General features: G+C 42.3%; 21 pseudogenes; all 21 read right to left on the bottom strand.

The window, feature by feature from the left end:
- Positions 1 to 234: 234 nt before the first annotated feature.
- LOC148254968 (5S ribosomal RNA) lies at positions 235 to 353 on the bottom strand (annotated as a pseudogene).
- A 346-nt stretch (positions 354 to 699) lies between these two features.
- On the bottom strand, positions 700 to 817 carry LOC148254967 (5S ribosomal RNA; annotated as a pseudogene).
- Positions 818 to 1164: 347 nt separating this feature from the next.
- LOC148254966 (5S ribosomal RNA) lies at positions 1165 to 1282 on the bottom strand (annotated as a pseudogene).
- A 596-nt stretch (positions 1283 to 1878) lies between these two features.
- On the bottom strand, positions 1879 to 1997 carry LOC148254965 (5S ribosomal RNA; annotated as a pseudogene).
- Positions 1998 to 2199: 202 nt separating this feature from the next.
- LOC148254964 (5S ribosomal RNA) lies at positions 2200 to 2318 on the bottom strand (annotated as a pseudogene).
- A 1537-nt stretch (positions 2319 to 3855) lies between these two features.
- On the bottom strand, positions 3856 to 3974 carry LOC148254963 (5S ribosomal RNA; annotated as a pseudogene).
- Positions 3975 to 4303: 329 nt separating this feature from the next.
- Positions 4304 to 4421, bottom strand: LOC148254962 (5S ribosomal RNA; annotated as a pseudogene).
- A 2359-nt stretch (positions 4422 to 6780) lies between these two features.
- Positions 6781 to 6899, bottom strand: LOC148254961 (5S ribosomal RNA; annotated as a pseudogene).
- Positions 6900 to 7105: 206 nt separating this feature from the next.
- LOC148254960 (5S ribosomal RNA) lies at positions 7106 to 7224 on the bottom strand (annotated as a pseudogene).
- A 528-nt stretch (positions 7225 to 7752) lies between these two features.
- On the bottom strand, positions 7753 to 7871 carry LOC148254959 (5S ribosomal RNA; annotated as a pseudogene).
- A 586-nt stretch (positions 7872 to 8457) lies between these two features.
- LOC148254958 (5S ribosomal RNA) lies at positions 8458 to 8576 on the bottom strand (annotated as a pseudogene).
- Positions 8577 to 9107: 531 nt separating this feature from the next.
- LOC148254957 (5S ribosomal RNA) lies at positions 9108 to 9226 on the bottom strand (annotated as a pseudogene).
- A 168-nt stretch (positions 9227 to 9394) lies between these two features.
- On the bottom strand, positions 9395 to 9512 carry LOC148254956 (5S ribosomal RNA; annotated as a pseudogene).
- A 203-nt stretch (positions 9513 to 9715) lies between these two features.
- Positions 9716 to 9834, bottom strand: LOC148254955 (5S ribosomal RNA; annotated as a pseudogene).
- Positions 9835 to 11469: 1635 nt separating this feature from the next.
- Positions 11470 to 11588, bottom strand: LOC148254954 (5S ribosomal RNA; annotated as a pseudogene).
- Positions 11589 to 11935: 347 nt separating this feature from the next.
- On the bottom strand, positions 11936 to 12053 carry LOC148254953 (5S ribosomal RNA; annotated as a pseudogene).
- Positions 12054 to 14932: 2879 nt separating this feature from the next.
- LOC148254952 (5S ribosomal RNA) lies at positions 14933 to 15051 on the bottom strand (annotated as a pseudogene).
- Positions 15052 to 15254: 203 nt separating this feature from the next.
- On the bottom strand, positions 15255 to 15373 carry LOC148254951 (5S ribosomal RNA; annotated as a pseudogene).
- Positions 15374 to 15579: 206 nt separating this feature from the next.
- On the bottom strand, positions 15580 to 15698 carry LOC148254950 (5S ribosomal RNA; annotated as a pseudogene).
- A 529-nt stretch (positions 15699 to 16227) lies between these two features.
- Positions 16228 to 16346, bottom strand: LOC148254949 (5S ribosomal RNA; annotated as a pseudogene).
- A 203-nt stretch (positions 16347 to 16549) lies between these two features.
- LOC148254948 (5S ribosomal RNA) lies at positions 16550 to 16668 on the bottom strand (annotated as a pseudogene).
- Positions 16669 to 24194: the final 7526 nt, after the last annotated feature.

Below are 24194 nucleotides of genomic sequence, written 5' to 3'. Positions count from 1 at the left end.
CGAAATGCCCCAGCGACTCGACTCATGTTTATATGAAACACCCGGTGCACCTCCTTTTTCATTGTTCTACAATGTAAGATACTCGTAATGACACTCTCAACACGTGATGGAATTTAACTGAATGCACGAAAATATTAAGCAAAATGTCCCAGTGCCGTGACTCATGTTTGTGAATAAACCGCCGGACCGTCGCTCTGGTCCCGCGTAACATTAAATACCCCGTCAACAAAAAGAAGGGTGCAACAAGAGTATTTCCCAAGAGGTCACCCATCTTACAACTACTCTCGTCCAAGCACACTTGACTGCGGAGTTCTAATGGGATCTGGTGAACTAGTGCTGGTATGATCGCACCCCTTCTAATTTGCGCCGCAAAGACATGTACCACTTCTCCTTCCCTCTCCCGTCCCGTCATTTATTTCACTGTGCGCACAACTCACCTCTGCTCTAGTTCTAATATTGAGCCAAATGCCTTCGCACCCGACTCATGCCCATATGAGCAGATCGCCCGCTGCACCTCATTTTTCGTTGTTCTCCTATTTAAGATGCTCGCAATGATACTCTCATCATGTGATGGGCTTTAATTGAATGCACGAAAAGTATTAAGCAAAATGCCCTGGCACCGTGACTCACGTTTGCGAATGAACAAGCAGACCGTCTCTCCAGTCCCGCATAACATTTAACGCACCGTCTACAAAAAAAAGGGTGCAACACGAGTGCTTCCCAAGAGGTCACCCATCGTAGAACTACTCTCGCCCAAGTACACTTAACTGCAGAGTTCTGATGGATCCTGTGAACTAATGCTGGTATGATCGCACCACTTCTAATTTGTGCTGCAAAGATATATATCCCTTCTCTTTCCCTCTCCCTTCCCGTCATTTGTTTCGCTGTGCGCAAAACGCACCTCTTCTTCTAGTTCTAATATCAAACAAAATGCCCCGATGCCTCGGTTCATGTCAATATGAATGGAACACCCACCACACCTCCTTTTTTGTTGTTCTACTATGTAAGATGCTCGTAATAATAATCTTATCACGTGGTGGACTATAATTTAATTCACGAATAATATTAAGCAAAATGCTCCGGCGTCGTCACTCATGTTTGCGAATTAACCGGCGACTGTCGCTCTAGTTCCGCGTAACATTTAATGCCTATTCTTCAAAAAGAAGGGTGCAACATGAGAACTTCCTAGGAGATCACCCATCCTAGTACTACTCTCTCCCAAACATGATTAACTACGAAGTTCGATGGGATCCGATGCATTAGTGCTAGTATGATCGCACCCCTTCCATTCCACGCTGCAAATACATATACCACTTTTCCTTCCCTCTCCCCTCTCATCATTTATTTTGTTGTGCGCGCACACCACACCTCTGTTTCTAGTTCTAATATCAAGCGAAATGCCAAGGCATATCGACTCATGCCCAGATGAACAGACTGCCCGCCATAACTCCATTTTCATTGTTCTACTATGTAAGATAATCATAATGACATTCTTATTTCGTGATGGACTATAAATGAATGCATGAAAAATATTAAGCAAAATATCCCAATGTCGCGACTCACACTGGCGGACTGTCGTTCCGGTCACGCGTAATATTTAATGGCCCATCCATAAAATACGGGTGGAACATGAGGACTTCGCAGGAGGTCACCCATCCTAATACTACTTTCACCAGAGCACGCTTAACTGCGGAGTTCGACAGGATCTGATGCATTAGTGTTGGTATGATCGCACCCCTTCCTTTTCGTGCTGTAAATACATATACCCCTTCTCCTTCCCTCTCCCCTCCCGTCATTTGTTTCGCTGTGCATGCACACTACACTAGCGAACCATACTTCCAGTTGCGCGTAACATCGAGCGACCCATCTGCAAAAAAATGGGTGCAAAATGAGGACTTCCCAGGAGGTCACCCATCTTAGTATTACTCTCGCACAAGCCCACTTAACTGCGGAGTTCTAATAGGATCCGGTACATTAGTGCTGGTATGATCGCACCTATTTTATTCTGCGCTTCAAATACATGCACTCCTCTTTTCCTCCCCCTCCCGTTATTTGCTTCCTTGTGGGTGCACACTGCACCTCTCATTCTCATTCTAATATCAAGTAAAATGCCCCGGTGCCGTGACTAACATTTGCAAATAAACAAGCGGACCATAGTTCCAGTCACACGTAACGTCGAAGGACTAATCTGCAAAAAAATGGGTACAACACGAGGACTTCACAAGAGGTCACCCATCCTAGTACTACTCTCGCCCAAGCACACTTAACTGCGGAGTTCTGATGGGATACGGTGCATTAGTGCTGCTATGATCGCACCTAGTTCATTTTACGCTGCAAAGACATACACTCCTTCTCCTTCCCTCCACCCTCCCGTCATTTATTTCCTTGTGCGTGCACACAACACCTCTTCTTCTCGTTCGAATATCAAGTAAAATGCCCCGGTGCCGTGACTCACATTTGTAAATAAACCAATGGACCATAATTCCAGTCGCGTGTAACGTCGAACGACCCATCTGCAAACAAATAGGTGCAACACAAGGACTTCCCATGAGATCACCCATCCTAATACTACTCTCGCTCAAGCACACTTAACTGAGGAGTTCTGATGGTATTCGAAGAATTAGTGCTGGTATGATCGCACCTGTTTCATTTTGCGCTGCAAATACATACACTCATTCTCCTTCCCTCCCCTTCCCGTCATTTGTTTCTTTGTGCCAGCATACTGCACCTCTTCTTCTAGTTCTAATATCAAGTAAAATGCCTCGGCACTGTGGTTCGCATTTGCGAATAAACCAACGGATCATAGTTTCAATCGCGCGTAACGTCAAAGGACCCATCTGCAAAAAAATGGGTGAAACACGAGGACTTCCCAAAAGGTCACCCATCCTAATACTACTCTCGCCAAAGCACACTTATCTAGAGAGTTCTGAGGTAATCTGGTGCATTAGTGCTGGTGTGATCGCACTCGTTTCATTTCGTGCTGCAAATACATACACTTATTCTCCATCCCTCCCCCCTCCCGTCATTTGTTTCCTTGTGCGTGCACACTGCACCTCTGCTTCTCGTTCTAATATCAAGAAAAATGCCCCCGATGCCGTGACTCACATTTGTGAATAAATCAGTGAATCATAGTTCCAATCGCGTGTAACGTCGAATATCCCATCTACAAAAAAATAGGTGCAACACGAGGACTTCCCAGGGGGTCACCCATCCTAGTACTACTCTCACCCAAACACACCTCATTTTTTTGTTATATTATGTAAGGTGCTCGCAATGACACTCTTATCACGTGAATTGTTTTAATTGAATGTGCAAAAAATATTAAGCAAAATGCCCCGGCGGACTGTTGCTACGGTCTCGCGTAACATTTAACGCCCCATCTGTAGAAAGAAGGATGCAACACGAGCACTTCCCAGAAGGTCACGCATCCTAGTACTACTCTCGTCCAAGAATGCTTGACTGCGGAGGTTCTGATAGGATCCGGTGAACTAGTGCTGGTATGATCCCAATCGTTTTGATTTGCGCCGCAAGTACATATACCCCTTCCCCTTCCCTCTCCCTTCCCATCATTTATTTCGCTGTGGGCGCAACTCACCTCTGCTTTTAGTTCTAATATCGAGCGAAATGCCCCGACGCCTCGACTCATGTCTATATGAAACACCCGCCGCACCTTCTTTTTCATTGTTCTACTATGTAAGATGCTCGCAATAACACTCTCAACATGTGATGGGCTTTAATTGAATGCACGAAAAATATTAAGCAAAATGTCCCGGCACCGTGACTCACGTTTGTGAATGAACCGTCGGACCGTCGCTCTAGTCTTGCATAACATTTAATGCCTCGTCTACAAAAAGAACGGTGCAACACGAGTACTTCCCAATAGGTCACCCATCTTACTACTACTATCGCCCAAGCACGCTTGACTGCGGAGTTCTAATGGGATCCAGTGAACTAGTGCTGGTATGATTGCACCCCTTCTAATTTGCGCCATAAAGACATATACCACTTATCCTTCCTTCTCCCATCCCGTCATTTGTTTCGTTATGTCTCATTCTAATATCGAGTGAAATGCCCTGGCACCTCCACTCATGCCCATATAAATAGATCACCCGACGCACCTCATTTTTCGTTGTTCTACTATTTAAGATACTCGCAGTGATACTCTCATCACGTGATGGGCTTTAATTGAATACACGAAAAGTATTAAGCAAAATGCCTCGGCACCATGACTCACGTTTGCAAATGAACAGGCAGACCGTCACTCCAGTCCTGCGTAACATTTAATGCCCCGTCTGCAAAAAAAAGCGTGCAACACGAGTGCTTCCCAAGTGGTCACCCATCGTAGAACTACTCTCGCCCAAGCACACTTAACTGTAGAGTTCTGATGGATCCCGTGAACTAGTGCTAGTATCATCGCACCCCTTCTAATTTGTGCCGCAAAGACATATATCCCTTCTCCTTCGCTCTCCCATCCAGTCATTTATTTCGTTGTGCGCGCAAGCACCTCTTCTTCTAGTTCTAATATTGAGCGAAATGCCCTAGTTCTCGACTCATGTCTATATGAACGGAACACCCGCTGTACCTCCTTTTTTGTTTTTCTATTGTGTAAGATGCTCGTAATAATAATCTTATCACGTGGTGGGCTATAATTTAATGCACGAATAATATTAAGCAAAATGCTTTGGCGCCGTGACTCACGTTTTTCGAATTAACCGGCGACTGTCGCTCTAGTCTCGCGTAACATTTAACGCCCAATCTGCAAAAAGAAGGGTGCAACATGAGAACTTCCTAGGAGATCACCCATCCTAGTACTACTCTCTCCCAAGCATGATTAACTACGAAGTTTGATGGGATCCGATGCATTAGTGCTGGTATGATCGTACCCCTTCCATTTCGCGCTGCAAATACATATACCACTTCTCCTTCCCTCTCCCCTCTCATCATTTTTTTGTTGTGCACGCACGCCACACCTCTATTTCTAGTTCTAATCAAGCGAAATGCCAAGGCATCTCGACTCATGCCCAGATGAACAGACCGCCCGCCACAACTCTTTTTTTATTGTTCTACTATGTAAGATAATCGTAATGACATTCTTCTCTTGTGATGGACTATAAATGAATGCATGAAAAATATTAAGCAAAATGTCCCAATGCCGCGACTAACACTGGCAGACTGTCGCTTCGGTCACGCGTAACATTTAACACCCCGTCAATAAAAATACGGGTGGTGGAACACGAGGACTTTGCAGGAGGTCACCCATCCTAATACTGCTTTCACCAGAGCACGCTTAACTGCGGAGCTCGACAGGATTCGATTCATTAGTGTTTGTTTGATCGCACCCCTTCCATTTTGTGATGCAAATACATATACCCCTTCTCTTTTCCTCCCACCTCTCGTCATTTGTTTCGCTGTGCATGCACACTACACCTCTGTTTCTAGTTTTAATATCAAGCGAAATGTCCAGGCACATCGACTCACACCTAGATAAACAGACAGTCTGTCGTACCTCGTTTTTCGTTGTTCTACTATGTAAGATGCTCGTAATGACACTCTTATCATGTGGTGGACTACAAATGCATGCACAAAAAATATTAAGCAAAATATTCTGGCGCCACGACTCATGCCGGCGGACTATGACTCCTATTGCGCATAATGTTTAACACCTCATCAGTAAAAAGAGGGGCGCAACACAAGGACTTCCCAAAAGCACCCATCCTAATACTACTCTCGCCAAAGCACACTCAACTACGAAGTACGATGGGATCCAGTGCATTAGTGCTAGTATGATCGCACCTCTTCTATTTTGCGCTACAAATACATATACCCCTTCTCCCTCCCTCCCCCCCTGTTATTTGTTTCGCTATGCGCGAACACCGCACCTCTGCTTATAGTTCTAATATAGAGCAAAATGCTCCGGCGCCTAGACTAATGCCCAGATGAACGGACTACCCCTGCACCTCGTTTTTCGTTATTCTACTATGCAAGATGCTCGTAATGACACTCTTATCACGTGGTGAATTATAAATAAATGCATGAAAAATATTAAGAAAAATGTCTTGGCATTGCAACTCACTCCGAGGGACAATGGCTTTGATCGCGCATAATGTTTAAAGTCCCGTCAGTAAAAAAACAAGTGGAACATGAGAACTTTCAAAGAGGTTACCCATCCTAGTACTACTTCCGCCCAAACACACTTAACTACGAAATTCTATGGGATCTAGTGAATTAGTGCAGGTATGATTGCACCCCTTCAATTCCACGTTGCAAGTACATATACCCCTTCTCCTTCCCTCCCTTCTCCCATCATTTGTTTCCTTGTGTGTGCATACTGCACCTCTCCTTCTCATTCTAATATTAAGAAAAATACCCCAGTGCTGTGACTCATATTTGCAAAAAAATCAGCGGACCATAGTTCTAGTCGTGCGTAACGTCGAACGACCCATTTGAAAAAAAAATTGGTGCAACATAAGTACTTCCCAGGAGGTCACCAATCCTAGTACTACTCTCGCCCAAGCACACTTAATTGCGGAATTCTGACAGAATCTGGTATATTATTGCTGGTATGATCGCACATGTTTCATTCTGCGCTACAAATACATACACTCCTTCTCCTTCCCTCCCCCCTCCCATTATTTGTTTCCTTGTGTGTGCAGACTGTAGCTCTCCTTCTCGTTCTAATATCAAGTAAAATACCCCAGTACTGTGATTCACATTTACGAATAAACCAGCTGACCATAGTTCTAGTCGCGCGTAACGTCGAACGACCAATCTCTAAAAAAATGGGTGCAACACGAGGACTTTCCAGGAGGTCACCCATCCGAGTGCTACTCTCGCCCAAGCACACTTAACTGCGGAGTTCTGATGGGATCCGTTGCATTTGTTTTGGTATGATCACACCTTTTTCATTCCGCGCTGCAAATACATACACTCCTTCTCCTTCCCTCCCCCCTCCCGTCATTTGTTTCCTTGTGCGTGCACACTACAACTCTCCTTTTCGTTCTAATATCAAGTAAAATGTCTCGGCGTCGTGACTCACATTTGTATATAAACCAGCGGACCATAGTTCCAGTCGCGCGTAACATCGAACGACCCATCTACAAAAAAATAGGTGCAACACGAGTACTTCCCAAGAGGTCACCCATCTTAGTGCTACTCTCGCCCAAGCACACTTGACTACGAATTTCTGATGGGATCCGGTGCATTAGTGCTGGTATGATCGCCCCTATTTCAATCTGCACTGCAAATACATACACTCTTCCTTCCCTCCCCCCTTCTGTCATTTGTTTCCTTGTGCGCGCGCACTACAACTCTTCTTCTTATTCTACTATCAAGTAAAATTTCTCGGCACCGTGACTCATATTTGCGAATAAACCAGCAAATCATAGTTCCAATCGCGCGTAACATCGAACGACCCATCTGCAAAAAAATGGGTGCAACACAAGAATTTCTCAGGAGGTCACCTATCCTAGTACTACTCTCGCCCAAGCACACTTAACTGAGGAGTTCTGATGGGATCTACTATATTAGTGCTGATATGATCGTGCCTATTTGATTTCGCGCTGCAAATACATACACTCCTTCTCCTTCCCTCCCCCCTCCTGTCATTTGTTTCCTTGTGCGTGCACAATGCACCTCTACTTCTCTTTCTAATATCAAGTAAAATGTCTATGTGCCGTGACTCACATTTGCGAATAAACCAGCGGACAATAGTTCCAGTCACGCGTAACGTCGAACGACCCATCTGCAAAAAAATGGGTGCAACACAAGGACTTCCCAGGAGGTCACCCATCCTAGTACTACTCTCACCCAAACACACTTAACCGAGGAGTTCTGATGGGATCCGGTGTATTAGTGCTGGTATGATCACACCTGTTTGATTCCGCACTGCAACTACATACACTTCTTCTCCTTCCCTCCCCCCTCTCGTCATTTGTTTCCTTCTGCGTGCACAATGCACCTCTCATTCTCGTTCTAATATCAAATAAAATGCCCCAGCGTCGTGACTCGCATTTACGAATAAACCAGAGGACCATAGTTGCAGTCACGTGTAACGTCGAACGACCCATCTGCAAAAAAATGGGTGCAACACGAGGACTTCCCAGAAGGTCACCCAACCTAGTACTACTCTTGCCCAAACACGCTTAACAGCAGATTATGAGTGGATACGATCCATTAGTGCTAGTAATATCCCACCTGTCCTATTCCTCACTTCAAATACATATACCCCTTCTCTTTCCCTCCCCCCTCCCATCATTTGTTTCACGCTGTGTGGACACCGCACATCTATTTCTAGTTGTAATATCAAGCAAAATGCTCTATTGCCTCGACTCACGCCCAGATGAACGGACCACCCGCTGCACCTCTGTTTTGCTTGTTCTATTATTTACGGTGCTTGTAATGACACTCTTATCACGTGGTGGACTATATATGGATGCACGAAAAATATTAAGAAAAAGACGGGTGCAACACGAGGACTTCCCAGGAAGTCACCCATCCTAGTACTACTTTCGACCAAGCACACTTAACTGCAGAGTTTTGATGGGATCCGGTGCATTAGTGCTGGTATGATCGCACCTGTTTCATTTTGTGCTGCAAATACATACACTCCTTCCCCTTTCCTCCACCTCCCGTCATTTGTTTCATTGTGCGTGCATACTGCACCTCTCCTTCTTGTTCTAATATCAAGTAAAATGTCTCAGCGCCGTGACTCACATTTGCAAATAAACCAGCAGACCATAGTTTCAGTCACGCGTAACGACAAAGGACCCATCTGTAAAAAAATGGGTGAAACACGAGGACTTCCCAAGAAGTCACCCATTCTAGTACTGCTCTCGTCAAAGCACACTTAACTGTAAAGTTCTCATGGAATCCAGTGCATTAATACTGGTATAATCGCACTTGTTTCATTTCGCGCTGCAAATATATACACTCCTTCTCCATCCCTCCCCCCTCCCGTCACTTGTTTCCTTGTGCCTGCACGCTGCACCTCTGCTTCTCGTTCTAATATCAAGTAAAATGCCCCCGGCACCGTGACTCACATTTGTGAATAAATCAGCGAACCATAATTCCAGTCGCGTGTATCGTCGAACGACCCATCTGTAAAAAAATGAGTGCAACATAAGGACTTCCCAGGAGGTCACCAATCCTAGTACTACTCTTGCCCAAGCGTACTTAACTTCGGAGTTCTGATGGGATCCGGTGCATTAATGCTAGTATGATCGCACCTGTTTCATTTCACGCTGCAAATAAATACACTCCTTCTCCTTCCTTCCCCCCTCCCGTCATTTTTTCCTTGTGCCTGCACACTGCACCTCTCCTTCTCGTTCTAATATCAAGTAAAATACCCCGGTGCCGTGACTCACGCATAACGTCAAACGACTTATCTGCAAAACAATGGGTGCAATACGAGTACTTCCCAAGAGGTCACCCATCCTAGTACTACTCTCGCCCAAAAAACTTAACTGCGGAGTTCTAATGGGATTCGGTGCATTAGTTCTAGTATGATCGCACCTGTTTCATTCCGCACTGTAAATATATACACTCCTCCTTCCCTTCCCCCTTTTGTCATTTGTTTCCTTGTGCGTGCACACTACACTTCTCCTTCTCGTTATAATATCAAGTAAAATGCCCTAGTGCCGTGACTCACATTTGCGAATAAACCAGTGGACCATAGTTCCAATCGCGCGTAACGTCAAACGAACCATCTGTAAAAAAATGGGTGCAACACGAGGACTTCCCAGGAGGTCACCCATCCTAATACTACTCTCGCTCAAGCATACTTAACAACGGAGTTCCAATAGGATCCGGTGCATTAGTGGTGGTATGATCGCACCTTTTTGCTTCCACACTGCAAATACATACACTCCTTCTCCTTCCCTCCCACCTCCCATCATTTGTTTCCTTGTGCAAGCACACTGAACCTCTCTTTTTTGTTCTAATATCAATTAAAATGTCCGACACTGTGACTAACATTTGCGTATAAACCAGCGGACCATAGTTCTAGTCGCGCATAACGTCTCACAACTCATCTGAAAAGAAATGGGTGTAACACAAGGACTTCCTAGAGGTCACCAATCCGAGTACTACTCTCGCCCAAGCACACTTAACTGCAAAGTGCTGGTATGATCGCACATATTTCATTCCACGCTGCAAATACATATACTCCTTCTCCTTCCCTCCCCCCTCCCGTCATTTGTTTCCTTGTGCGTGCACACTGCACCTCTCCTTCTCGTTCTAATATCAAGTAAAATGCTCCCACACCGTGAATCATATTTGCGAATAAATCAGCGGACAATAGTTCTAGTCATGCGTAATGTCGAACGATCCATCTGAAAAAAAATGGGTGCAACACGAGGACTTCCCAGGAGGTCACCACTACTTCTCGTTTTTTGTTGTTCTACTATGTAATATCCTCGCAGACACTCTTATCATGTGATGAGCTTTAACTAAATGCGCGAAAAATATTAAACAAAAGCCCCAGCACCGTTACTCATGTTTGCGAATGAACTAATGGACCGTCGCTCCAGTCGTGCGTGACGTTTAACGCTCAGTCTGAAAAAAGAAGGATGCAACATAAGAGCTGAGAGCTTCCCAGGAGGTAACCCATCCTAGTACTACACTCGCCCAAGCACGCATAACTGCAGAGTTTTGATGAGATCCGGTGAACTAGTACTAGTATGATCGCACGCTTTCTTTTTTGCGCTGCAAATATATATACCCCTTCTCCTTGCCTCTCCCCTCCCGTCATTTGATTTGCTGTGCGCGCACCTCACCTCTTCTTCTAGTTCTAATATTAAGCGAAATGCCCCGGCGCCTCAACTCATGCCCATATGAACGGATTGCCCACCGTACCTCATTTTTTGTTATTATATTATTTAAAGTGCTCGCAATGATACTCTTATCACGTAATTGGTTTTAATTGAATGTGTAAAAAATATTAAGCAAAATGCCCCGGCGGACCGTCGCTCTGGTCCCGCGTAACATTTAACGCCCCATCTGTAGAAAGAAGGGTGCAACACGAGCACTTCCCCGAAGGTCACATATCCTAGTACTATTCTCGTCCAAGAATGCTTGACTGCATAGTTCTGATGGGATCCGGTGAACTAGTGCTGGTATGATTGCAATCGTTTTGGTTTGTGCCGTAACTACATATACCCCTTCCCCTTCCCTTTCCCTTCCCATCATTTATTTCGCTGTGGGCACAACTCACCTTTACTTCTAGTTCTAATATCGAGCTATATACCCCAGCGCCTCGACTCATGTCTATATGAAACACCTGCCGCTCCTCCTTTTTCATTATTCTACTATGTAAGATGCTTGCAATGACACTCTCAACACGTGATGAGCTTTAATTGAATGCACAAAAAATATTAAGTAAAATGTCCCGGCGCCATGACTCACGTTTGTGAATGAACCGCCAAACTGTCGCTCTGGTCTCGCGTAACATTTAATGCCCTATCTACAAAAAGAAGGGTGCAACACGAGTACTTCCTAAGAGGTCACCCATCTTACTACTACTCTCGCCCAAGCACGCTTGACAGCGGAGTTTTGATGGGATCCGGTGAACTAGTGCTGGCATGATCTCACCCCTTCTAATTTGCACCACAAAGACATATACCACTTCTCCATCCCTCTCCCTTCCCGTCATTTGTTTCGCTGCGCGCGCAACTCACCTCTCCTTCTAGTTCTAATATCAAGCGAAATGCCCTTGCACCTCGACTCATGCCCATATGAACAGATCGCCCGCCGCACCTCATTTTTTGTTGTTCTACTATTTAAGATGCTCGCAATGACACTCTTATCACATGATGGTCTTTAATTGAATGCACGAAAAGTATTAAGCAAAATGTCCCGGCACCATGACTCACGTTTGCGAATGAACAGACGGACCGTCGCTCCAGTACCGCATAACATTTAACGCCCCATCTGTAAAAAAAAAGTGCAACACGAGTGCTTCCCAAGAGGTCACCCATCATAGAACTACTCTCGCCCAAGCACGCTTAACTATAGAGTTCTGATGAATCCCGTGAACTAATACTGGTATGATCGCACCCCTTCTAATTTGTGCTATAAAGATATATATCCCTTCTCCTTCCCTCTCCCTTCCCGTCATTTGTTTCTCTATGCGTGCAACGTACCTCAACTTTTAGTTCTAATATCGAGTGAAATGCCCCGGTGCCTCGACTCATATCTATATGAACAGAACACCCACCGTACCTCCTTTTTTTGTTCTACTATGTAAGAGACTCGTAATAATAATCTTATCATATGGCGGGCTATAATTGAATGCAAGAATAATATTAAGCAAAATGTTTCGGCGCCGTGACTCACGTTTGTGAATTAACCGGCGATTATCGCTCTAGTCCCGCGTAACATTTAACGCCCCATCTACAAAAAGAAGGGTGAACATGAGAACTTCCTAGAAGATCACCCATTCTAGTACTACTCTCGCCCAAGCATGATTAACTACGAAGTTCGATGAGATCTGATGCATTAGTGCTGGTATGATCGCACACCTTCCATTTTGCGCTGCAAATACATATATCACTTCTCCTTCCCTATCCCCTCTCATCATTTATTTTGTTGTGCGCGCACACCGCACGTCTGTTTCTAGTTCTAGTATCAAGCGAAATGCCAAGGCATCTCGACTCATGCCCAGATGAACAAACCGCCCGCCACAACTCTATTTTCATTGTTCTACTATGTAAGATAATCGTAATGACATTCTTCTCTCGTGATGGACTATAAATGAATGCATGAAAAATATTAAGCAAAATGTCTAAATGCCGCGACTCACACTGGCGGACTGTCGCTCCGGTCACGCGTAACATTTAACACCCTGTCAGTAAAAAGACAGGTGGAATACGAGGACTTCGCAGGAGGTCACCCATCCTAATACTGTTTTCACCAGAGTGCGCTTAACTGCGGAGTTCGACAGGATCCGATGCATTAGTATTGGTATGATCGCACCCCTTCCATTTCATGCTGTAAATACATACCCCTTCTCCTTCCATCCTCCCTCCCATCATTTGTTTGTTGTGCATGCACACTACACCTCTGTTTCTAGTTCTAATATCAAGCGAAATGTCTGGGCACCTCGACTCACACCTAGATAAACGGACCACCTGTCGTACCTTATTTTTCATTGTTCTACTATGTAAGATGCTCGTAATAACACTCTTATCATGTGGTGGACTATAAATGAATGCACAAAAAATATTAAGCAAAATATTCTGGCGCCACGACTCATGCCGGCAGACTATGGCTCCTATTGCGCGTAACGTTTAACACCCCATGCGTAAAAAGACGAGCGCAACACGAGGACTTCCCAAAAGATCACCCATCCTAGTACTACTCTTACCAAAACACGCTCAACTACGGAGTTCGATGGGATCCAGTGCATTAGTGCTAGTATGATCGCACCTCTTCTATTTTGCACTACAAATACATATACCACTTCTCCCTCCCTCCCCCCCCTGTTATTCGTTTTGCTATGCGCGAACACCGTACCTTTGCTTATAGTTCTAATATAGAGTAAAATACTCTGGCGCCTCGACTCACGCCAAGATTAACGGACTACCCCTTGCACCTCTTTTTAGTTATTCTACTATGTAAAATGCTCGTAATGACACTCTTATCACGTGGCAAACTATAAATGAATGCACGAAAAATATTAAGAAAAATGTCTTGGTGTTGCGACTCACTCTGACGGACAATGGCTTTGATCGCACATAATGTTTAACGTCCCGTCAGCAAAAAAACGAGTGGAACATGAGAACTTTCCAGGAGGTCACCCATCCTAGTACTGCTTCCGCCCAAACACACTTAACTACGAAATTCGATGGGATCCAGTGCATTAGTGCAGGTATGATCGCACCCCTTCAATTCCGCACTGCAAGTACATATACCCTTTCTCCTTCCCTCCCCCCTCCCGTCATTTGTTTCATTGTGTGCACACACCACACCTCTGTTTCTGGTTCTAATATCAAGGAAAATACCCCGGTACCTCAACTCACGCCCAAATGAATGGATCGGCCGCTGTACCTCATTTTTCGTTGTTATACTATATAAGATACTCGTAATGACACTCTTAACACGAGGACTTCTCAGGAGGTTACCGATCCTAGTACTACTCTCGCCCAAGCATGCTTAACTGCATAGTTTGATGGGATCCGATGCATTAGTGCTGGTATGATCGCACCCCTTCCATTCTGCATTGTAAATACATATATCCTTTCTCATTTCCTCCCCTCTCCCGTCATTTTTTTCGCTGTGCGCACACACTGCATCTCTGTTTCTAGTTCTAATATCAACCAAATTGCCCCAGCGCCTCGAATTATTCCCAAATTAAAGGACCACCCGCCACACCTCTTTTTTCGTTATTCTACTATGTAAGATGCTCATAATGACTCTCTTATAACGTGATGGAGTATAAATGAGTGCACAAAAAAAGGTAAGCAAAATGTCCGAGCGCGGTGACTCACGCCGGCAAATGAACCAGTAGACTATGGCTCCAGTCACGCGTAACGTTTGATGCCTTGTTCGCAAAAAGACGGGTGCAACACAAGCACTTCCCAGGAGGTCACTCATCCTAGTACTACTCTCGCCCAAACATGCTTAACTGCAGATTATAATGGGATACGATGCATTAGTGCTAGTATGATCCCACCCGTCCTATTCCTCACTTCAAATGCATATACCCCTTCTCTTTTCCTCTCCCCTCCCATCATTTGTTTTGCTCTGTGTGGACTCCGCACCTCTAGTTCTAGTTGTAATATCAAACAAAATGCCCAATTGCCTCGACTCATGCCCAGATGAACGGATCGCCCGCCGCACCTCTGTTTTGCTTGTTCTATTATTTACGATGCTCGTAATGACATTTTTATCACGTGGTGGACTATAAATGGATGCACGAAAAATATTAAGAAAAAGACAGTTGCAACACGAGTACTTCCCAGGAGGTCACCCATCCTAGTACTACTCTTGCCCAAGCACACATAAATGCAGAGTTTTGATAGGATCTGGTGCATTAGTGCTGGTATGATCGCACCTATTTCATTCTGCGCTGCAAATACATACACTCCTCCTTCCCTCCCCCCTCCTGTCATTTGTTTCCTTGTACGTGCACACTTCACCTCTCCTTCTCCTTCTAATATCAAGTAAACTGCCCCGACCTCGTGACTCATATTTGCGAATAAACCAGCGGACCATAGTTCCAGTCGCGCATAACGTCAAACGACCCATCTGCAAAAAAATGAATACAATACGAGTAATTCTCAGGAGGTCACTCATCCTAGTACTACTATCGCCCAAGCACACTTAAATACGGAGTTCTGATGGGATCCAATGCATTAGTGCTGGTATGATCGCACCTGTTTCATTCCGCGCTGCAAATACATACACTCCATCTCCTTCCCTCCCCCCTCCCGTCATTTGTTTCCTTGTGCATGCATACTGCACCTCTCTTTCTCGTTCTAATATTAAGTAAAATGCCCCTGCACTGTGACTCACATTTGCGAATAAACCAGCGGACCATAGTTCTAGTCGCGCGTAACGTTGAACGACCCATCTGCAAAAAAATTGATGCAACATGAGGACTTCCCAAGAGGTCACCCATCAAAGTACTACTCTCGCCCAAGCAAACTTAACTGTGGAGTTCTGATGGGATCCGGTGCATTAGTGCTGGTATGATAGCACCTGTTTCATTCTGCGCTGCAAATATATGCACTCCTTCTCCTTTCCTCCTCTCTCCCCTCATTTGTTTCCTTGTGCGTGCACACTGCACATCTCCTTCTCCTTCTAATATCAAACAAAATTCCTTGGTGCTGTGACTCACATTTGCGAATAAACCAGCAGACCATAGTTCAAGTTGGCGTAACGTCGAACACCCATTCTTAAAAAAATAGGTGCAACATAAAGACTTCCCAGGAGGTCACCACTCCTAGTACTACACTCGTCGAAGCACATTTAACCTCGGAGTTTTGATAGGATCTGGTGAATTAGTGATTGTATAATGGCACCTATTTCATTTTGCGCTGCAAATACATACACTCCTTCTCTTTCCCTCCCCCCTCCCGTTATTTGTTTCCTTGTGCGTACACATTGCACCTCTCCTTCTCGTTCTAATATCAAGTAAAATGCCCAGGCGCCGTGACTCACATTTACAAATAAACAAGCGGACCATAGTTCAAGTCGCGCGTAACATCGAGCGACCCATCTGCGAAAAAATGGGTGCAACACGAGGACTTCCCAAGAGGTCACCCATCCTACTACTACTCTCGCCTAAGCACAAATAATTGCGGAGTTCTGATGGGATCCAGTGCATTAGTGCTGGTATGATCGCACCTGTTTTGTTCTGCACTGCAAATACATACACTCCTCCTTCCCTCCCACCTCCCATCATTTGTTTCCTTGTGCGTGCACACTGCATCTCTCCTTCTCGTTTTAATATCAAGTAAAATATCCCGGCACCATGACTCACATTTGCAAATAAACTAGCGGACCATAGTTTACAGTCGCGCGTACGTCGAACGACCCATCTGAAAAAAAATGGGTGCAACATGAGAACTTCCCAGGAGATCACCCATCCTAGTACTACTCCCGCCCAAGCACACTTAACTGCGGAGTTCTAATGGGATCCAGTGCATTAATGCTGGTATGATTGGACCTATTTCATTCTGTACTGCAAATACATACACTCCTGCTCCTTCCCTCCCCCTCACCCGTCATTTGTTTCCTTGTGCGTGCACATTGCATCTCTCATTCTCGTTTTAATATCAAGTAAAATACCCCAGCGCTGTGACTCACATTTGCAAATAAACAAGCAGACCATAGTTCAAGTCGCGCGTAACGTCGAACGACCCATCAGCAAAAAAATAAGTGCAACACGAGGACTTCCCAAGAGGTCACCACTTCTAGTACTTCACTCGTCCAAGCACATTTAACTGCGGAGTTCTGATGGGATCTGGTGAATTAATGATAGTATAATGGCACTTGTTTTATTCCGCGCTGTAAATACATACACTCCTTCTCCTTCCCTCCCCCCCTCCCGTCATTTATCTCCTTGTGCGTGCACACTGCACCTCTCCTTCTCGTTCTAATATCAAGTAAAATACCTCGTCGCCGTGACTCACATTTGCGAATAAACCAGCAGATCATAGTTCTAGTTGCGCGTAACGTCGAACGACCCATTTGCAAAAAAATGGTTGCAACATGAGGACTTCCAAGGAGGTCACCCATCCTAGTACTACTCTCGCCCAAGGATACTTATCCTCATATCTACTAACTGAAAACGAATGATGAGAGTGATGTGGAGGATGAAATGCCTCCTTTAGAGGATTGTAGTGATGGGAAACGCCTATGGAAGGTAGATTGTTAGTTTCTAGGCGTGCTTTGAATACACAAGTAAGGAATGATGATGAGGGGGTTAAGTTGCAAAGAGATAACATTTTTCATTCTAGATGTCTAGTGAATGAAAAATTGTGTAGCATAATTATTAATGGGGGTAGTTGTATAAATGTGGCTAGTACCTTGTTTGTTGATAAACTGGGTTTTGAAACTATAAAACATCCTAAACCTTATAAACTGCAATGGCTTAAAAATAGTGGAGAGGTGAGAGTTAATATAAGCGAGTGATGCACGATGGGTATCTCAATAGGTACATGGTAGAAAAAGAGGGCAAAAATTATACTCTTCTTCCTTTAACCCCTAAACAAGTTTTTGAAGACCAAATGCAACTTGAAAATTTTCATGATGAACTCGCACAAAGAGAGGCCGAGAGAAAAAGAAAAGAAAAAGAAAAAGAGAAAAGAAAAGAGAATGAGATAAAATTAGAGTGGAAAAATGAAGATCAAAAGGAAAAAGAAAGAGATGTGCATTCAACCATAGAAAAGAATGAGGGAAAAAAATGAGCTTTTATGCTAAAATGATGAATGTGAGAAAAGCTTTATTTTCTAACAAGTCAATGATTGTACTCATGTACAAGAAAGCTTGTTTCTCAACTAACGAACTTGACCCTTCTTTGCCAAGTATTGTGGTTGAAGTTTTGCAGGAATTTAGTGATATCTTTCCTGATGATCTACCTCAAGGTTTACCACCTTTGAGAGGGATTGAGCATCAAATTGACTTCATTCCTGGGGCTGCCATACCAAATAGACTAGTCTATAGGAACAATCCCGAGGAGACCAAAGAGCTTCAAAGGCAAGTGGAGGAGCTCTTACAAAAGGGGCACATTCAAGAAAGTTTAAGCCCATGCGCAGTGCTCATCTTATTAGTACCCAAAAAAGATGGTAGTTGGCATATGTGTTTATTGTAGAGCCATCAATAAAATAATAGTAAAATATCGACACCCAATACCTCGATTTGATGATATGTTAGATGAGTTGCAAAGTGCTTGTGTATTTTCTAAAATTGATCTTAAAAGTGGCTATTACCAAATAAGAATGAAACCAGGAGATGAATGGAAAACTTCGTTTAAAACAAAAGAAGTTTATGTCATTTGGCTTAACTAATGCGCCAAGTACTTTCATACGTTTAATAAACCATATTTTATGTGAATTTATTGAAAAGTTTGTAGTTGTCTACTTCGATAACATTCTTGTATATAAAAAACTATTGATGAGCTTGTCATGCATTTGAGGCAAGTGTTTGACACATTGCACAAATTTTAACTGTATGCTAACATGAAGAAATGTACATTTTGCATTGATCACATCATTTTCTTAGTATCTGTCATGAGTGTAAAAGGAATCGAGGTAGATAGTGAAAAGGTAAAGGCAAGAGTGGCCGGCACCTAAAAGTATAAGTGAGGTGCGTAGTTTTCATGGTTTGGCAAGTTTCTATAGGAGATTTGTAAAAGATTTTAGCATCGTTGCTACCTCTTTAACTAAAATCATGAAAAAAGATAAGGGGTTTGTTTGGGAAAAAGAACAAGAACATGCGTTTTTCTTATTGAAAGAACAGTTATGTAATGCGCCTTTATTAAGATTGCCTAATTTTAATTCAACTTTTGAAATTGAATGTGATGCCACTGGGTTTGGGATAAGTGTTGTTCTTATGCAGGATAAAATACTCATTGTTTACTTCAGTGAGAAGCTCAATGGTGCACAATTGAATTATTTCACCTATGACAAAGAGTTTTATACTTTAGTAAGAGCATTAGAGACATCACAACATTATTTGTTATCAAAAGAATTTGTAATTCACACCGATTATGAATTTTTGAGGTATTTGAAAGGACAAGGCAAGCTTAATAAACGACATGCAAAATGGGTGGAATTCATAGAGTCCTTCCCATATGTGATCCAAAATAAGCAAGGAAAAGAAAATGTTGTAGCTGATGCGCTTTTAAGAAGGCATAGTCTTATCTCTACTCTTTCTACAAACTTGTTGGGATTTGAGCTATTTTAAAGAATTATATGTGCATGATAGTGATTTTTCAAATGTTCATGTGGCTTGTGAACATGTGGTATTTTAATAATTTTATAGGCATGATGGTTTTCTATTTAAAAAGAAAAAATTATGTGTGTCTAATAGTTTTATTAGGGAGTTGCTTGTTCGTGAAGCACATAGTGGTGGTTTAATGGGACATTTTGGGATTGACAAAACTTTGAGTATTTTACATGAACATTTCTTTTGGCCTAATATGCGCAAACATGTTAAGAAAATTTGTGCGCAGTGCATCTCATGTAGGCAAGCTAAGTCTAGAGTTCAACCACATGGATTATATATACCATTACCCATGCCTACACATCTTTGGGTTGATATTTCTATGGACTTATTGTTGGGTTTGCCTAGAACTAGAAAAGGCTGAGACTCAATATTTGTTGTTATTGATTGTTTTTCCAAAATGACAATCTTTATATCATGTCACAAAACAGATGATACCCCACACATAACTGATATGTTTTTCCACGAAGTTGTTAAAATGCATAGCATTCCTAAAACCATTGTGTCCGATAGGGATGTTAAGTTTTTAAGCAACTTTTGGCGAGTTTTGTTGTCCAAACTTGGGACCAAACTTTTATTTTCTACTACTTCACATCCACAAACGGATTGTCAAACTGAAGTAGTAAATAGAATACTTGGTACATTATTACGTGCATTAATTGGAAGGAATGTTAAAACTCTGGAAGATATGCTACCATTTGTTGAATTTGCTTATAATCGGAGTGTACATTCTTCTACTGGGTTTTCTCCGTTTGAAATTGTATATGGTTTTAATCCCTTAACTCCACTTGATTTGTTGCCTATTCCTATAAGTGACATTTCTAATTTGGATGGACATAAGAAAGTAAAGATGGTTAAAGCAATTCATGAAAAAGCAAGACAGAACATTAAAAAGAAAAATGAACACGTAGCATCCCATGTCAATAAAGGAAGGCGCAAGATTTCATTTGAACCCAGAGATTGGGTGTGATGGGTTCATTTGTGCAAGGAACGATTTCCTTTAAAACGGAAATCTAAGTTGGATGTTCATGGGGATGGTCCATTTCAAATCATAGCCAAAATCAATGAAAATGCCTACAAAGTGGACCTACCAGGTGCGTATAATGTTTTGGCTATATTTAACATATATGATTTATCCCATTTTGAAATTGATGCAGGAATTAATTCGAGGACGAATCCTTTTGAAGGAAGGGAGAATGATGCAAACAAGGCTAAAAACACTCAAAATACTCAAAAAGCATCAAAATGTGACTTGGAGCAAATTTCAAATGACGTAAACACAAATAGAGTTCTAAACTTAGAAAGTTTCAGGGAACCAGTAACAAGATCAAAGGAAAATAAGTTTAAAAAGTTGCTCCAAGTTTTCACTCAAAAACATGTGGATGATGGGCTGACCAATTGTGGAAAGTTCAAATATGAGCTTTTTGAACAACCCAAATTCATAACTTTAATTGGGTTTAAATGATTTAGAATAATTTGGGCTTATTTGAGTCTTATTGGTAATGGGTGAATAAGTCTTGTGTAGGGGTTGGATTAGTTTAGTTGTTTTAAGTATTTTGGATTGTTTTATTTTAGTTTGAGTTAATTAAGCCTATATAGTCAAGTGTAACTCATTTTGGGCTTAAGTCTTGTCTTAGTGTTATTACAAGAATGAGCCCATAACTATATTGTATCACAAATAATTAGTGATGTTGGTTAAGAAGAGTTGTAATCAAATATTTTAGAATTGAGTTGAGAACATTTTTGCTTTCTTTTCATTTTATGCACAAAGTGTTGATTTGGAATATAATTATTCTCACTTGTATTTCAATTTTGATTTCCTATTTCAATTGTTCTTGGTGCTTGTTGGATTGGGTTCAAAGGATATCATTTATCTTTCTTGGGTTCTATTTAACTTCTACTATTTGGGTGATTGAAAAAATTTGATTCCTTTTTTACTTGTGATCTAAATTCTGTTCTAAACCGATTGAAGAGTTTTAAGGTTCAAGTAAGGGTCTTGGAGTTCCGCATCACTACCTTTACCACCTGAGAAGTTTTTATGGATGCATTCTTTGATAATTTTTTTCTTGCCTATGTTTGAGAAAAGAAAGAGGAGAAATTTTAGGACCTCCACCAAGGAAATGTAACAGTTGCTCAATATGTAACCAATTTCATCCAACTGTTTAGGTTCGCCCCTCTAATGGTTACTCCCCAAAGTCCAAAAGTTAAAAAAATTCTAAAGGGCCTTCGTGCTGACATCTATGACCGAATTGCAATGTTGAGACCCAGCTTGTATGCAGAGGTACTAGAACATGCCTAGTTGGCCGAAGACCGTATATCCACTAAGTACCAACGCATTACCTGTAATACCCTTAATTAATTTTAATATATTTAAAATTAATGTATAAATATAATTTTTAAATTTTTGAACTTTTATTTAATGTAAAAATGAAGAAAAATAGATAAAGGATGAAATTGAAAATAATTTTGGAAAAAAAAGGTAAAAAATTGGGTTCTGGAGGTATTTTTGAAAGAAAAATCAGAAACTGAGGGTTAAATCGTAATTTAAGAAAAATGTGTCACGTAGGACACCTAGCCAGCAGCCCTGACGAACCGGAGCGCGCCGCACAGCAAGGCACGCTGGCGCAGTGCCTCCCGAAAGGCCATGCTGACAATCCGTGTGACCGCGATCGGATAGTCCGGATTTGTTCCCGCGCGTGTGGACGGTCCAGATCAAATCATGATGAACGGTCTATATTCACTTTCTATTTAAACGTGATTGGACGGCCCAGATCAAATCACGATGAATGGTCCAGATTTACTTCCTATTTAAATACGATAGGACTATCCAGATTAAACATGATAGACGGCCCAGATTAAAAGGAGACATATATAAATATCTCACTTCATACCAAACTCTAACTCTAGCTACCAGTCCCCCGCTGGAGAAGAATAACCAGTCGCCGGCAAGGAGTTGACTGCCTCCCTCCGTCATGCCGGAGTCGCCTCCGATCGTCAAAAGAGGTAAAAAATTTCTGTTTGCTCGAAATTCGATTTTGAACACCCTCATGACTAAATTGCAACAAAATGACTGGCGGATGAGCTGTAAACTACGAGTAAAGCCCAGAAACGCTGCTGCAGAAAAAAATAAAAATTACCTCCGATGAGACCCTTCCCAATTCACGTTCCGTGCAATTTTTTCACCACTGTCATCAGAATTCCTTTTTCTACAGGTTGACCGAAGCAAAACACCCAATCGCGAAGGTGAGCCAGTGGAGTCGCCGCATCGGAAACCTACCGTCGGTGAGCATGTTTTTTTCGATTTTTTTTGCCAACCGAGGCCTCTTAATGTGTTTTCTCGTAAGGAGGAGTACAAAACCGGTCGAAAACAGTCAGTCCGAGACAAACACCACCGCAGGCTGCGGTGCCATCCTCGAAGCACGGCGCCGCCGCCGTGCCATAATCCCGAAATTGTTCGAAATAGGTTTTTAATACTGATTTTAGATTTTTAGAACATTTATAGATACTTCGAGCGTGTTTTAATCCCCAAAGAAAAATTCAGGGAACTCGGGGACCGTTAGTAGGCGTAGCCAAAAGTTTAATGTTCAGACACCGATTCGGGTAAGAATCCCTCGTCTTTTTCCCTGTTATAGAATTGAAGTTTAATTATAAATAATATGGTATTTTGTATACTTTAGAAATATCGATAATTAAATGTTACTATTGGAGCCGAAACTGGTTATTTATTATTGTTTGTTATGTTTAACTAATTGATTGATTTTACAGTTTCGAATGATGATAATACTTTGGAATTTGTATGATAATTCGATTGTGTTTCCTTGATGCATGTATTGCTTGTTTTACATGATTTACAAAAATTGAGAAACTAGAAATTAAAGGTAAACAGAAAATTGTTTGATTAAGTGAATGGATGAATGGTAGCCTTACTGGATATCCTAGGAGATAGTAGACGGAGCGGGTACATAGGAAACCCTACCGTGAACGTTGCCTCATACTGGACGGGGTATCGATGATTTGTATTTCGGCGCTCATACCAGACGGGATATGGGGACATCCTGTTTCACTCTCATACCGAACGGGGTATGCAGGGATGGTATCTTTTGGCGTTCATACTGGATGGGGTATAAGGACGACCCATTAGTTGAAAAGGCTGAATAAAGGTTCACGCGTTGTAGGGACATCCCTATAGACCCCAATGAATACCAGTAGGCTAATAAAGGAGAAAGTTGTTATTTCAACTGATTGAATATGAGATTATAGTATTGTTTATGTTATTGCCTCTATAGGTTGGTTTTGCAAATCTCGCTATGGTAAATATGTGGTAAATGATTTTATTCATGATAAACGAATTTACTTAAATTGAGAGCTCCATTAGTTGTTTTTATGATTTATACCAACCTTCAGTTCTGTATCAGTGAGTAGCGTAATATTCTTGGATAATGTAGCTCACTCTTTCATTAACCATTTCAGATCAAGAGTACCAAGATCTAGAGTCCGATTCACAAGAGGGTTGCGAGTAGGACGTTCAATTTGTCATATTACATTGCAAAAGGAGATATTTATAGGCTAAAACACCTAGATTCTCCCAAATGATCATAATTAGATGACCTAGGGAACATGAACATAATTTAAATGACCTAGGGAACATGGTATTAAATGACCTAAGAAAATATAATATTAAATGACTTAGGGAAACATAAACATAATTTAATTATCTAAGAAATGACCAAAATGATCTTAGACATTCA

This window comes from Carica papaya, chromosome 5 (genome assembly GCF_054855325.1).
Source record: "Carica papaya isolate Zhongbai chromosome 5, ASM5485532v1, whole genome shotgun sequence".
NCBI classification, from domain to species: Eukaryota; Viridiplantae; Streptophyta; class Magnoliopsida; order Brassicales; family Caricaceae; genus Carica; species Carica papaya.
This window is presented reverse-complemented; position numbering and strand designations above follow the sequence as displayed.